Source organism: Aquila chrysaetos, chromosome 8, assembly GCF_900496995.4.
Source record: "Aquila chrysaetos chrysaetos chromosome 8, bAquChr1.4, whole genome shotgun sequence".
NCBI lineage: Eukaryota > Metazoa > Chordata > Aves > Accipitriformes > Accipitridae > Aquila > Aquila chrysaetos.
In genome coordinates, this window is record NC_044011.1 from 16,227,208 (window position 1) to 16,242,393 (window position 15,186).

Sequence of the window (15,186 nt, forward strand, 5' to 3'; positions counted from 1 at the left end):
ACTGTTTAACTACTGCTGCAGCTGCCTTGGCACATGTCCGCCCAGGCCCTCGGTCCAGGCTTGGCCGAGCTCTAGAGAGCAACGACTATCTATCTTTTGACCGAGGCCTTTTCTGGGTTCAGGTGCTAACTTTGTTCCCTTCCCTGTGGCACGTGAGGATCCTGAACTAAGAGACATATTCAGAGTAGGTCTGATCAAACCAGTTGGGTGAAAACGCTGGGGCTCCATCTACCCTGTGGGTGAGCCACAGCCTCACCCAGGCTGTGGGGCATCTCAGTTCAGCTCCCCCCTCTGCCCCACAGGATTTCAGTTTGCTTCCTGGGGCCATTTCTAGCTATAGGTTTCACATCCCCAGTCTAGCCCTAGCAATGTTTCTTAGTGGACTGGCTCAGCTAGTTCTTTCAAAGCTTTTTAGATTTTGCAGCTTATACTCTTTACGTGGCCAGCTCTCCTCATGTGTTGCCTGTGTAATCTGAGGAGAAAGCAAATGCCTTGGCTCTGTGGCACTTGCCCTTGCGGCAAGTGCTGTTGGTACTGGCAAAGTACCACTATTATAAAACACTGCTTGAAAATGAAATGGTAAATCACACTTAACAGAATGCTTTGTATATTACAGCTTTTTTATCATCATTGCTGAGAAGTTTATACCTGTCATTCCTTCATCAAGGAGCAGCATTGAAATATTTCTTGTACATTCATCACAAGCTTTTTCCTTTAATAAATTACTACATTAAGCGTAACACTTCCTTAGACTGTATATTACTCTTGCTTCTGCAGAGAGTTGACTCATTGGCTGTGTTGAGCCCAGGATGCAAAGTGAAGCCCCAGGCGAGAGGAGCTCGGAGGAATGGAGAGGAAAAAGGGGTCATTTAATCCTCTGAAAATACAGCTTTGCAAAGACCAAAGAGTAGGTCTGTCATTTGAATCAGGGACTGCTCTGGGAGCAATAAAAGTCACAAACAAATGTTGGTACCACAAGTGTTGGAAGACCTTATAAATCATGTGAGAAAGGTTAAAGCAATTATCTGAAGTACAATAGTCCTTCTTGAAACATACTAATCTTCAAAAATAGGTTTACAGCCTCCCTTCTGCACAATAATTTTCATAGCAGAAGTCTGGCAAAAAAACTTTGGAAACCACATTCAATAAGTATTCTTTGTCTCCACTGCAAGGTTAGTTATGTTTCCTTTCCTCTGCTTTCAGGACTTTTTCCCCAAAATTTGATAATTTAATTTGAAAGTGTAGCAACAGGCAAGAGTTCACCAGACTGGAACTGCAAGTTTCTGCAAGAATCGTGTCTACAGTGGTCTTTCAGTGTAAAAGAGCACTTTGGTCACCTCTTTCTCAGTAACAGCATCCTAAACATGAAACTGGTAGACTTGAGAAACTACAAAAAAAGATTGCAGGGCATATAAAGACTTGAACATAACAAAAAAAAAAAAAGCATGGAAACAGCTTTAAAATGGCAGATTCGGTGGACAGAAATTAGGCCAACACATCAAATATACATTGTTTATTGTTGATGCCTGAGGCCACAAAATTATTTGGAGTCTTTGGCTTTCTGTGTATACAAGATGACGGCAGAAGCCAGACAATGGACTGATGTTTATTCTTTCAAACCCAGCCACCAGATGAGTGGGGTTGTTGTTTTTAAATATTTAGTGTTTTGTTGGAAGGCTGGCATCTCTCACATGCTCCTTGAAAGAGAAACAGCACCACAAAGATCCGGCGCGAGTTCAAAATCCTCATTCGACCGTCAATTATCCATCCCTCCCACACAGACAGAGCTGTATTTGCAACTTATTAGTTTGGGGCCTACTTTTTTTATTGTGGTTTTGGTTTAGTTTATGGCACTATATATTTTTGGCATTTGTTCTTCGATTTTAAAGTGATTTTCATGGTCATGGGAGGATGTAGAGACCAAAAGCTCTAACGGAGCAAGGCACAGAAAGTTATAGTGTGCTGAGCACATCGGCAGCAGTGGCCTTCGGATCAGGCACACGGCAAACCTGTTTTCCCTAGGCAGCCTTGCCGAAGCGCTGCAGCCCTGCTATATAAGGACAATTACTTGTAAGGACTTCTGCTTGTGTTTTCCCAGAATGACTTACCTTTTCAAGAAAGCAGAGGGGAATTGGCCCGGCCACCAGGAGATGCTTGTTTTAATACCAAGTCCTGTGTGAGCATCTGAGCATCAGTATTCAAAACAAGTCCAAGAGAACGACTGCTCTCACCTATGGTCAGCCTTGTTTAGTGGCTCCCCTCCCTTTCTGTAGTCACAGGGGGAGATCACCAGAGGGCAAATGTGTTCGGCTGGGAAGGGGGTGGGATGAATTCCTCCTCCACCAATTTGTATGCAAAATGCCTGTCAACCATTAGCAAGATTTGATCACTTAAGTCCTTCCAGCGATCTTGAAATACTTCCCTTTAATGCACAGCTTGATTTGGGACATTTTCTGATGGTTTCAAGGGAGGACTAAGGAGGCTTTGCTCAAATTTGTTCAAGAAAGAGAAACCGGGGTTCCTCTAAGCTCTTGTGTTGTTTATTTTGCTCCCCATGGCTGCAGATGGAAAGAGTGGGCAGATATCTCAAAGCTGAACACCTTCAGGTCCCCTGGGACCAAATCGGGCGTAATTTGAACCATGACCGGAAAAAGATGCTACAAGATTTTAACAGCAGAAGTGGAAAGGGCAGACTTTCATGCAGGACTCCCAGTGGATTTCTGGGGTGAATTCTGGCTCTGGATGCCAGGAGCAGCTTCTCCACTCAATGACCCTTAGCATGATCAGCATTTGCCCTGTAAAGGCCTAATCAACACAAACATGAATGAGATTCTTCGTTTACTGCCTACAGAAGGTTTGTATGAAGCCTGCCTCCTTTGGATCCCTGGCAACTTCTTCTGCGGTGGTTGTGTTAAAACACAAACCCTTTCTTAATGAAAAAGGTGAACGTGTATACTGCACGTGAAAGCGATCAACAGAAACCTTTTTTCCTGAGAGTAGGGGAGAGCCAGGCAGCACTGTGCACGCTTTGTTTATGTTCTGAAAGGAGCAAAATTCAATGGAAAATAAAATATATATCCCAAAGGCTTCATGAGTCCCTTTTCATTCAGTGTTACTGTACTGGAAAATTCTTTTATATAGCAGTATTTTACTATCTTTTGACAAAATTCTAGCTTTATTATGATCAGTCGCAGGGGTTTTATTGCAGTACTATATGTTTGGTAACTCAAGCTGTAGTTGAGGCCGCTGGTATACATTTGAACAAAATGGGTTTAAAAATGGACTACTTGCCTGGTGAGGCTTGAGTCTTTTTTCTATCTTTGTGTGTAATTATCTACTAAAAGGCACAGTTTTACAGTACTGTATATTTGGCTGTTATCACTATGTCCTCTGTTTACTGTCAGTTGAATCATGGATTTTTCCCACTGTTTTTCTTGTTTGGAAGACCTATGCTTTAAAAAAAAGAAAAAGGCAACTAAGTGTGATCCAGAGCAATGCAAGTTTGCCAGTTTTGCTGAAGCTGCTGATTCAATAAGGTCTTTCAACATTTGTAAATTTAGGGGTGTGACCAATGGGGCTATTTTTGAAACAGTACCACTAGTCATATGTTTAAAGTTACACTTGTGTTTAAGTACTTTGTGGAATCAAACCTTAATGCTGTGGGCTAAGCTGAGATGACTCATTTAAGGGAAAAAAATCATATATGTGAAAAAATATTCCCACTTCCTGATAAGTCATCAAATAGCTGCTTTTATTAAAATTCCAAAGATGAGCTTCTCTTAGTTGACTATACGATTGTAAGTCAGGAAGCACAAACCTCAGTAATATCATTAATATGTGATTTAAGAGGATTCAACCCCATAAGTGGCAATAAAAAATAGTCATGTAAATAGGAGATACTTTGTTAGCTTCTTAAGGAAAATCCCTCTAATGCAAAACAGAGCTGATGAATGCATTTAGCTAACTTCAAGTAAAGAAACAATTCTGAAAATGCAGGTTCATGGTTTTAAGTAACGCAGAAGGCCAAGCAGAGAGTACTGGTGCCAGATAGTTTGCCCCTAAGTCCATTAATTTTGTGAGCATAGTGTAGTGTTGGGTGTTAAGTGTTAAACATCCTGAAACCTTCATCAGCAGTTTGTCCATCGGCAGGCAAATTTTCCAGATGGTCTTTGGATGATCAATTATGTTGCTCCTAATTGCAAGTTCCTCCTCTATGCCTCTCCTTCCCTGCTGCTTCAATGTGAAGAAAGGTAAAGTCTTTAACCATTAAGCAGCTGGCACAACTTGTGTAAACAATTCTTAGAACTGTATTTGAGAATGTTTACAAAATTGGTAAGGCTCAAGTGGGCATTTTACTTTTCATATTTGTTTTTCTACACAAAATATGTCAGAAACAAAAACAAGTAGTGCATCCTCAGCTCCTTCTGATTCCATATGTTTTTTTCATGAATGCCATTTACAACAGGTAGCTCTTCCAAACTTCGTAGCTGCAGGAACAAAAAGTGCAGATGAACAACAGCAACAACACCAACAAAAAAAAACAAAACCAAAAACAACAACAAAAAAAATTCCATGTTTAAGTAATACTGTCTTCCTCTGCCAAGTAAACCAAAGTCTCTAATGGTTGCAATTTGGAGCTATTTTTCACAGATCTCTGTAAAAAAAAGTACAGAAATGCATTCATGGAGCTAGTGAGATTTTGCATTTCATTTATCAATTTTTCTTATGGCAGCAGAACAATAAGACTTTATTTCTTTTTTGCCATCATGAGTTCTTTATACTTTTTTTACCTTTTAAAATCATGCTTCAGAAGATTTGCTTATAAATGAAGGAATGAGGTCTTTAGGATATTTGGAACCTTTCAATGACTTCTTGTTGCCATATTTAACTGTTCAATCCAACAGAAATAAGATTAGGCCTCAGATGAGTCTTCCCCTGGATACATACCACTACATTCAATTTTCCCATAGTCTCTTAAAACATGCAGTGCTCTTGGGCTTATACAGACAGTTTTGAGATATCACATGTGTGGTTTATGGCAACTTCTGTGTAGACTCTTCGGGGTATACAGACCCCTGTTAAGACTCTGCTGGGTATACAGACCCTTGTTAAAATACTAAGCAATTACTATTTCTAAAGATCAATGGTCTTATTTGGATCTTTTAAAATTAACTAAGCCACATTTGGTGCTAATCTCAGATATCCCATGTTGGTCTTATTCTTTTCCAAAGTCTGTTGAAACTTAGTCAAAGTTGTAAGTACTGACTGTGACATTTGCTGTCACAATTTGTGACATTGTGTACATCTCCGTTCTTCAAATGCTGAAGCAAGGATATTTCATAGTAGTCTCTGTTGACACAGAAGAATGTTTTGTACAGGAAATCGGTGAAAGATCTCTCACTGACTTCAGTACAAATAAAATTAGATTCAGCATTTTGCACTTCAAAAGGTAGTTATAGATAAATAACCAAGTTATTAAGAGTTTATCATTTGAACTAAATGGAGTGTCTGAATCTTTTGGGAAACATCCCTCTTCAGCTGTTATTGGTTAATTATCCTTACGGATTTCCCACTTATTTATGTTCCCCATTTAACTTCTTAGTCTTCTGATAACTGGCTAATAGCTGACATTAAAGGTTTCCAAATCTATTGAGATTTTGGTTTCATTTTGCAAGTGATGTATTGCTTTTGTGGTTTAACTGTGCTACAGAGTTTGCTTAAAACAGGAGGTGGCAATAATTACCTGAAGTCTTATTGGTGGCTTCAGCAGTGACTTGGCAGATCTTTTTTAGGAGGTTTATGTAAGTGACTGCATCTCTAACCAGGCAGTTCTTGTGCAGTCCTGATACATTCAGCTTGTCCAGAAGTCTGCAAAAGGATTGATCTGGTTTTATTTGTCCGAATATCTGCCTTTTTACACACTCGTGGGAAGGAAAAAGAAAGAACTTGAGGCAGCCAAAATGTTCCAATGAGTCAGTCAGGGCAAGCAATACATATTCGATCTGTACTCAGCTTTGAGGAGCCAGATGAACTTATTTTAATTTTTAAAATATTTTCTCCATACACGTTAATAACCCATTAAACTTGACTTCTTCCTCTTCCTTCAGTATGACTCACAATTCCTTAAGCATTTTACTTTTGAAACCTGCAGCTTGGAAAGATTTTAACAGCATAACCATTCCTGATTTTTGTGGGCTGGTGTTACACTTATTACTCTGAGCTATGTGCCAGCGGTGTACTCAGGCTGATACAGACAATAGCCTAAGGTTAACCTGTGCCTCAAGGAGCTCATCTTCTAGCCAGACCGAGGTAACCACCAAACTGCAAGCACCTGCCTAGCACTGTGGCAGAGAAATCAAGTTTTCCTGCGAGTGGAGGTGTCCAGAGAAGAAGGCAGGATTGTTTAGTTTTAGTTAGCAGTACACTGGAGCTGGTACTGGCCTTGCAACACTCGTGTTTTAGAGAAGGAACTGAAGGCTGAAGGGAGCGGCCCTCGCTGTAGGAGGGTATTCTGACTGCCAGGGACAGCGTGGTAGAGGAATGGAGAAACTCGAGGGAAAGGAGCTGGCAGGCCCAACATGTCAAAGAGTAGAAAAGCAAAGAGCATAAATAAAACCACAGATACTGCATAGGAAAGTAATAATACGCAACAGGGTACCCAGGCAGTTAGCCTGCAATGCCTACTTTTTGGCAACTTAAACTTCCATGTCTCCCAATAGCCACCCTTTGTCCCTCAAATCCCAAGGAACGAGATAATGTAAAAGTTAGTCCCCAGAAAGACTCAACTCGTACATAAGACTCATGTATATAAGGAGTGAGCAAGATAGCCATTTGGATTACATCCCATATTTCTGGAAATGTGTGGAAAAAATTCTACAGAGAAAGAAAGGAGAAGAAGCAAAAGAAGAGTTTGCTTTTTGATAAAGTAGATAATACAAATTAGATATTTGTCATGATCTTTGGCTATTTGTCTATATTCAGCTCTTTCTCAAAGGTCATTTTGTCATACTGGGCTCAGCAATCCTGTGAAATATAATTAACTCTGTCATTTGATGTAAGACAGAATGTGGTCCAAGTTCAAATGGAAAGATAATGGCTTTTATCCATTTTTTTCTCCCAAAATGCTTCAGCAGTGTTGTCATAGATCAAAATCTGTGCTGCCAAATAAATACATGGAATTCCTCATGTTAGTGGAAACTGAGCGGCCAAATTCTCATGCAACAAGTTGAGATGGACATCTGTATCACATGTATATTAGCAGAGAAGAAAGAAGACTCATGTATATCACAATGTCACGTGTGTTTTAGCGGAGAAGAAAGAGGACTCTTGTTCATCTGTTTTATCATGACGTTACAAACATGAAGACCATCTGCTGAAACCAATCCTTTTAGCTGAACAGCAACTTTATTTTTGTTACTAAAAGATTTTTCAAATGCATTATTGCAAAAGACACTTTGAGGTCTCACTGACATTAATGGAAGTCTGGTTTCACAAGGAAAGTTAAAAATATAATGTTGACCTTATCAGGAAAAGCTAAGCAGGAGGAATATTTTCCTTTCACTGAATTACATCATGATACTGTATTTTGATTTGTCTTTGCATAGACTTTCATCTGAGGAGCTCAAGGAAGGAAGTTCACAAATAACTAAGCGAGTCTCAGAGAGTAGAAAAAGTGATAAACATTGACTGATTTGCACACAGTCATTCAAAAATCCATAGCAGAGAAAGGCCCAGAGCTCACATCTTCTGGCTGCAGCAACAGCCATGCTGCTGATTCAGTAGCACACTTAAGATCATGCCTGGCTTAAGCATGCAGATTCATTTTGAGCATCTGAGCACTACTCAGGTGCTCAAAGCAGAGAACATACCTAGGCACATTTCTGAGTCATGATCTAACTTTGTTTGCTAGGCAGCTTGGTGAAGCTTGCCCTACATCTGACTTCTGTACCCATTCACTCAGCAAACAAAAAAGCGTCAGGCTCCGGCTTGCCACATCCAAACACAGCAATCACTGCAAGAGATCGAAGAAGAGAAATAATCTTTATTTCACGAGAGTGGCCACCATCTGCAGATGAATATAGGTAAAATGGTTTAAATTAGGATGTTGAACTGCATCTTAGCCCCAGCTCAAGCCTTATTTGTTTGTGTGCACTGGAGCAGCCCAGGCACAAGCACTCAGGCTGCATGGCAGCTCGGCAGCAGAGAAGATAAGCTCCAATAGAAAGGTGCAGTGCACAGCGGGTGGGGGGACAAGGTGGGGAAACAGACTGATTCGGTGCAAGGCACGTGTCAGAGCCTCAAGTGATGACTGGAAGCTTGGAAACTAGTGATAGTGTCAATACCAGAAGTGCCCAGCCCAAGCTCTATAGGTCTCATACAATTAAAAAAATCAATATTAGATGGAATAAATAGTGTTATAGATTTCTAGCATCCTATAAAACTGTCTTGTTTTAAACTTCAGTCTAAACCTTCTACTTTTGTTTTGTTTTTATCAAAATAATATTTCAACAGTGATATATGCCACCCAGTTCATTTAAATCAAAGAGACTAGTTGGCAGTGGAACCTGTGGAGATCAGTTTCTTATGTCTCTGTATGACATGTGATTTATTTCCTTCTGTAACAAAGTGCAGTGCCTGATCAGAGTGTTTCCGAATTGCCATCGTCTGTCTCCCATGTGGCATTTTCTAGTGACTGGTATTACAATCGAGCTCATTTATAGAAACTGCCCTCAATAGGGGCACAAATTTTCCTCTACTGCACCAAATAACTTCAATAAGCTGTTGCACCTTGATGAGAAGTTTATAACATAGAGTTGCATTTTCAAAAGTTCTTAGTTGTCTTGGTCTATATTTTATTTTCAAACATCTGCCAAAAATAGGTTTGGTTTTTTCTAAGCAACATCTGGAGTAAATTCAAGCAACTCTCTGCTCCTATGACCTTACAACACTGCACTATAATACTAATAAAACACATTTTAAAAAAAATTCTCTGTGTTCTATTAAGCACTGCCTATTTACAAGAACAAGCTAATTTCGTGAGGACAAAGCAGGGCTTTGCATGTCATAGAAGACTTACTTTAAAACTTATTCGATTACATGGATCAGTTTGCACCCTTTTCCATCAACAAATAATTGAAAAATTTCATCAGCCAATTTGTTCTGGATTTGCAAGCCCTAGGGAACTAGATTTCAAGGGGAAAAAAGAGATAATGAAAGTAATATTACAGATTACACTGAGCCAGGTCTGTTTCCACTCTGCTTCTAGATCTGCAAGTTGAGGGGAAAGTAAAAGGATCCTTTATTTAATAATTAGTTAAGTCCTAATTAGTTTCAGAAGCCTAGCAAGGGAGTAAACTAAAATCCTAGCTACGGATGAATTACGTGGACATTTTCTCTAAGGTTACTAACAAACAGGAGTAAGCATTGCAGAAAATGTTTCATTTGTGTGATGTAGGTAGAAGACACAGGAAAGCTTCCAAGTGCTCAGGAAAGTACCCACTCATATCTGCAATCATCATAGCTATAGTAATGTTATTGCTACTACTCCTGTACTAACAGTGTTGGCAATACATTCTATTATGCCTTGAAAAGACAGTTATTATGCTTACCTGGAAAAGACCTGACTGCACCCTATAGCACGGAAGTCAGAACATACCCCAACATACCCTATAAAGCATCAAGACACAGGAATAGAAGACAAGGTAAATGCATCCATCTTTGAACTAACCTGAAGACAGCGACAACAAAATATATACTGATCTACCTTCGGGTCTGCTATGTTCATACGAAGGGCACATCGACCAGGCTGGCATAAGGAATTAGGAGAAGAGTAGTTCTCTCTTCACAACAGCTGGAAAGGGAGAGCCACACTGACATAGTAGCTTAGTGAATTAAAAGCTTTAGCCCATTAGACCCTGATGGTACAGCCAGGTCAGCACTGTTTTTACTGTCAAGTCAAATCATGCCCACATAACTTCTGTTTCTGGGAAGGAAGAAATATTTGCATTTATTTATCTTTGCACTAAGAGGCAAAAATTCCCATGAAAGCCATGAATGACTTGCTGACTGACTTTAGCAGCCAGAAAGCCTAACTGCGAAGCCAAATGTGTTCCACAAATATGTTTATTCTTCCAGGACCATCCTGATTCCATTTTGCATTATTCCCTGAGGTGGACAAAACTCTAAAGCTTGAAAGCAAAATTAGGGTCAGAGTAGTATTCAGTTATTCCCATATCGATCCAAGTTTCACAGCATGGAAATCCCAGCTGGTTTGAAAGCAAGCTGGAAATATTATGAGAACAGATTCTTTTCTGATCGTTGAGTGTGTTTGTTTTATCTCCCTGGGGAGAATGTGGGTTCCCTAAGCCACACTCTGCATTTAGACTCTCTACCAGGAAACCCTAGAGAGGAAATTCTAAATCATAGCTTTCTACACGCTGTATTTGACAGCTGGGTCTTGGAAACTTGCAGTGTCTCTGCTGCTCTCCCAGCTGAAGCTGACAGGATTTCTACAAAGGATTCAATGGATTTCTAACTGTGGCCAATGAAGATGTTGCTAATACCAGTTATGATGGAGATTTCTTATCCAAAGCATTCTCCTTTGTTTCTCTTTTACAAACACAAAAAAACCCACCTAGCTTATTTCAGGAAGAAAGAGCATAATGGCATTCATACAGGTTCATGTATACCTGACCAGACCAGGTGTAGAGATGAAAGGCTTTAGATAGATACTATTATTTCCCTCAGTGATTTTGCATCCTTTCTTTATGTTCTTCACTAAATACAATAAAACTTGGCAATATTTTAGCTTAGCACCTTCCCTTTAGCAGTTTTAAAGAAACAAAGTTTTTTTTTCTTTTTTTTCTGTTTTTAAAGGGACTTTGGCTAAATCAAACACAAAATTCCAATTAACTTAGAAGTGGTATGACATGTCATCTCAGCTTTCAGCATGTTGAGAGAGAAGACTCGATGTTCACTGGCCACCTCAACAAACTACTGCCCTGTAGTCTGTTTTGTCACATGATTTGATCTCTGAAAACTCACATTTTTAGGCAGCATATTTACCTGCTCTTCTTCATAAGATGTGTATGCCAAGAGGCCCTGCTTCTCCTCTAGGATTGTGTAATTTTCTGAACTACTTACAAGAAAACAGGAGCATGACCTACTGCATCTGCTGGAGAATACTGAACGATAATTACATACATCAGTATAATCATCAAGCAACATCACCTATTTTAAAGGTAAGGCAAGCTTAGTCACAGCTGGAGATGAGAGATGGGAAAGGTAAAAGTTGGAGGTAAGAAAGAAGATTTCAGGGCATAAATTTGCTTCACCTGAGGTCATTTCTCCCCTTGAGCAAGCTGAAGGTTGGCATTTGGAGTGGGGCTGCCGCTCTGGACATCTTTGGTGTTCTTCTGAAAAACCTGGACCTCCGCAGCACGACCTGCCGCAGCCAAGCGTCCTTTGGAGCCACAGGAGCTTTCCCATGGATCACCATGCAGCACACGCATCCCCAGTGAGATGTAGGCTGGGGTTTTACCTGACAGCTGTTGCTGTGTGATGATCTGTATTTCTTCTTGTGGGAAAGAAAGGTCTGTGTGTCCTATTTGTGGCAGAATTCTCATTTATTTGAGCACAGATGAAAAGCTGAATGAAGCTAAGCTGTGTTTAGGAACATTAATGTAACATGAAAATCAATCAATGAAAACATACAGGAGTCAACTTTTACTTAGGCTAGCTTGAAGTTAGTGAATAGATCAAAGCAGTTAAAACAAAAATAATGACTTACAAAGACTAATGATAGAGAATAAGAACCTGTACAAAAACAAACAAAACACCTGCCTGAACTTGAGGGTGGCAAGGGAATTATCCACAATGAAACATATTTCCTGAAACATGTTTACATGAAAATTGCTTGGCGGTTGGGAGCACAAAGTAATTAGCTGAAAAATTACTAGATGGGTGAGGTTAGATGATCTGTTTGTCTACTCAGCGTTTTAGGGCCAACGCAATGGAAGCAGAGAAAGGGAAAGAAGGGCACTGTAGGTAAAAAAAAAAAGGAGCAAAGGACACATTTGTTTATTTGCCAGTCAATAATAGTACCCCATAGAGCTACAGTGCTGAAATTATTAGAGCTGATCAAGGTTCTCTCACTGTTATGCCTTACCTACAGAAAATGCAGTTCCCATAAAGCTGTTGGTTTCCAGAGGAAATTTATATTTAAATATCATTTTCTGGGAAAAACAGTATTTTGAGTTGTTGAATTGACTTGAGATGTTTCATTTTAAGTCAGCTAAATTGTTTTTCCTTCCTATGGCCAATTGCCTCATATGAGCTCTAGACAAAGCACCTTGCTGTCTTAGGGATGGGCTGGGCATTGTGGTTTTACAACATACCCAGTGATGCAAAATAGCCATCACCTGACTCTGTGACACGGTGCATCATAGGAATCACTTGAACAGAGTTTGTAATGAGAGGTATAACTTAACCAGAAAGCTTGGCCTTTAAAATAGAATGAATGTTGACTACCATGAGGCAAACACAAGGTTCAGCTGCACCAGACAGTGTTGGTTACGTACTGTACTGAGTGTTTGTGGGCTGGGGTATTACAGGCACTATGATCGGAGCACCTGCAACACTCAGAAAAAAAGCCACATAAAGTTTGAGATTCAAAAGCAGGATGTCACATATGACAGTAATGCTCACATAAGTCTTCCCTTTCAAGGCTGGGTTGAAGCTTATCTCTTGCAAGTTTTTCTAGTAATCAACTTTACACGAGAAAGTGTAATCCTAAAAAGATACCTAGAAGCAGCTAACTACTAATCTGTGGCCCTGATAAAAGCATTGATGGCATTTTAATGAACATCAGTTGTAGCCTTTTGCATCCCAGGCAACTGCCACACCACGTTCTGGGCAATGCTGGATCCCAGAAGCGCTGCTGTATGCACCCTAGTCTCCTGGAGTGTCATAAGCTTACAAACACTGGAGCAATTTCAGGCAATGTCACAACAGGATAAATAACACACATGGAGTGTGTGATACAGATGGCATTTCCTCTCTTCCAGATACTGCTTTTAAGGCCCAGCTGTGTGATATTTACTGACATGGAAAGAGACTTTCCTTTGCATATCATGCCCTGCCTACAACTAGTCTAGTCCTTATTATAGGAACATATTCATTATTCTTACATTCTTTACCATACGGTTCCTCTGCTCTTACATCGAAGTGTGTGTTTGGCAAAACATCACAAGATGACAGCAAGTCGTCTTCATCCATTGGTGACCACACTGTCTGCACTTTTTCCAGCAACCACCCTGGAAAGAAGATCCTTTCCCCATGTCCTGATTTCAGCTGGGATAGAGTTAATTTCCTTTCTAGTAGCTGGTATAGTGCTGTGTTTTGGATTCAGTATGAGAAGAATGTTGATAACACACTGATGTTTTCAGTTGTTGCTAAGTCGCGTTTAGACTTAATCAAGGATTTTCCAGCTTCTCATGCCCAGCCAGCAAGAAGGCTGGAGGGGCACAAGATGTTGGGAGGGGACACAGCCAGGACAGCTGACCCAGACTGGCCAAACGGTTATTCCATACCATGTGATGTCATGCCCAGTATATAAACTGGGGGGAGTTGGCCTGGGCGGGCGAGCTCAGGAACTAAGTGGGCACTGGTCGGCAGGTGGCAAGAAATTGCAGTGTGCATCACTTGTTTTGTATATTCCAATCCTTTTATTATTACTGTCATTTTATTATTGTTGTTATTATCTTTATTAGTTTCTTCCTTTCTGTTCTACTAAACTGTTCTTATCTCAACCCATGAGTTTTACCTTTTTTTTTTCCCAACTCTCTCCCCCATCCCACTGGGTGGGGGGGAGTGAGTGAGAGGCTGCATGGTGCTTAGTTGCTGGCTGGGGTTAAACTGCGACACCCTCTTATTTTTGGCCATTTCCAAATGCAGTTGCAGTCTGCTTGGAAACCCAGTGGCTCTGGCTGCAAGAGGTAATCTCAGTGAAAATACATTTTCCGGTTGCATTTTCTTTCTGAAGAACAGTCAGCATTGCTGCAGCTTAGCTAGAAAGAATGAAACTTAGCAAAGTCCTGCTTCAGGAAACAAGTATGTGCTTAAATTCCACTGACTTAAACTTAAAGCCTTCATATTACCCTTGAAGGGAAAATTTTCCTGAGCAGGGGTTTGATACTTTAACCAACTTACATTGTTGAACTGGGTTAATAGGCTGCATGGAGTCCATGCAGATGACTGTAGGCTGTGAGTTTAACACCCTTTCACCATAAAGGAGATCTTAGAAGGTGATCTCCTTCATCACTATTCATGGGTATTTGCCCCATTATCATAATGCCATGTGTAGGCAGAGTGCATAGTTAAAGAAAAATAAACAAATGAAATTGCCAACCGCTGGCAAATGCCCAAAGCCATGCCAACATCTGCCTACCCCACCCACTGATAAAATAAATTCCTGGCATTCTGCCTAGACTCAGGAATGCTAAATTAAATAAGTATTCCTGGTTGTGCACACTGAAAATCAGAAAATCTGGACCCTAATGGGAAAAAAAGAGGAAATGAGTCAACATCCCAGGGACTTTCCACTAAGAACCTTCTGTTGCTGGCACCTGGAAATTCAAATCTGGGGAGTAAGCCTAAAATCATCCCAGGAAATATTACTGGCTAGCCCAGGTCGTATGAAAAGGAGAGCCCTGAGTCCCTGAGACTGACCCCCAAAAAAGGTTGGAACACCTTTCCTGGAGGAAATCAGTTAGACACAGGGGCACTCAGTAGTTTATGTCAGTAAGAGCACCTGAGGATTAAGGCAGATTAAAGGCCCACTGCAGGAATTTGTGATGGACAAGGTCATCCACTTCTTTCACCTTTGGGGTAGAGTCTGTCCACAGACAGAGCACTGATGCCAAGTCCGTCTCAACCTGCAGGGGCAACAGCTGTGTCAAAGGCGACATGGGACCTGTAACTCCACTGTGACAGTCTGCAGGGGCAATGATAGCACCCCTTCCAGCAAGTCTTACATCCCCCTCTAGGTCAAGGCAAACCCCATTAGTGCAATGTGCTGCAGGGCCAGCTCTGGCTCCTTCAGGAGGGGAAAGCTGTGAATGACCTTGTGCATTGCTGTTCTTTCCAAACAGACTTTCCAAGAGCAGCGACAGGGATCATTCAGAGCCC

General features: G+C 40.7%; 1 long non-coding RNA gene across 1 annotated transcript in view; it reads right to left on the reverse strand.

The window, feature by feature from the left end:
• Positions 1-3,820: 3,820 nt before the first annotated feature.
• LOC115344755 overlaps positions 3,821-15,186 on the reverse strand; it is a 44,781-nt gene continuing 33,415 nt past the window's right edge. Inside the window, exons 3-4 of the long non-coding RNA XR_003924642.1 lie at positions 5,744-5,868; positions 3,821-4,487 (exon numbers count right to left, since the gene is read on the reverse strand). This is a non-coding gene — a long non-coding RNA (uncharacterized LOC115344755). The remainder of the gene's footprint in view (positions 4,488-5,743; positions 5,869-15,186) is intronic.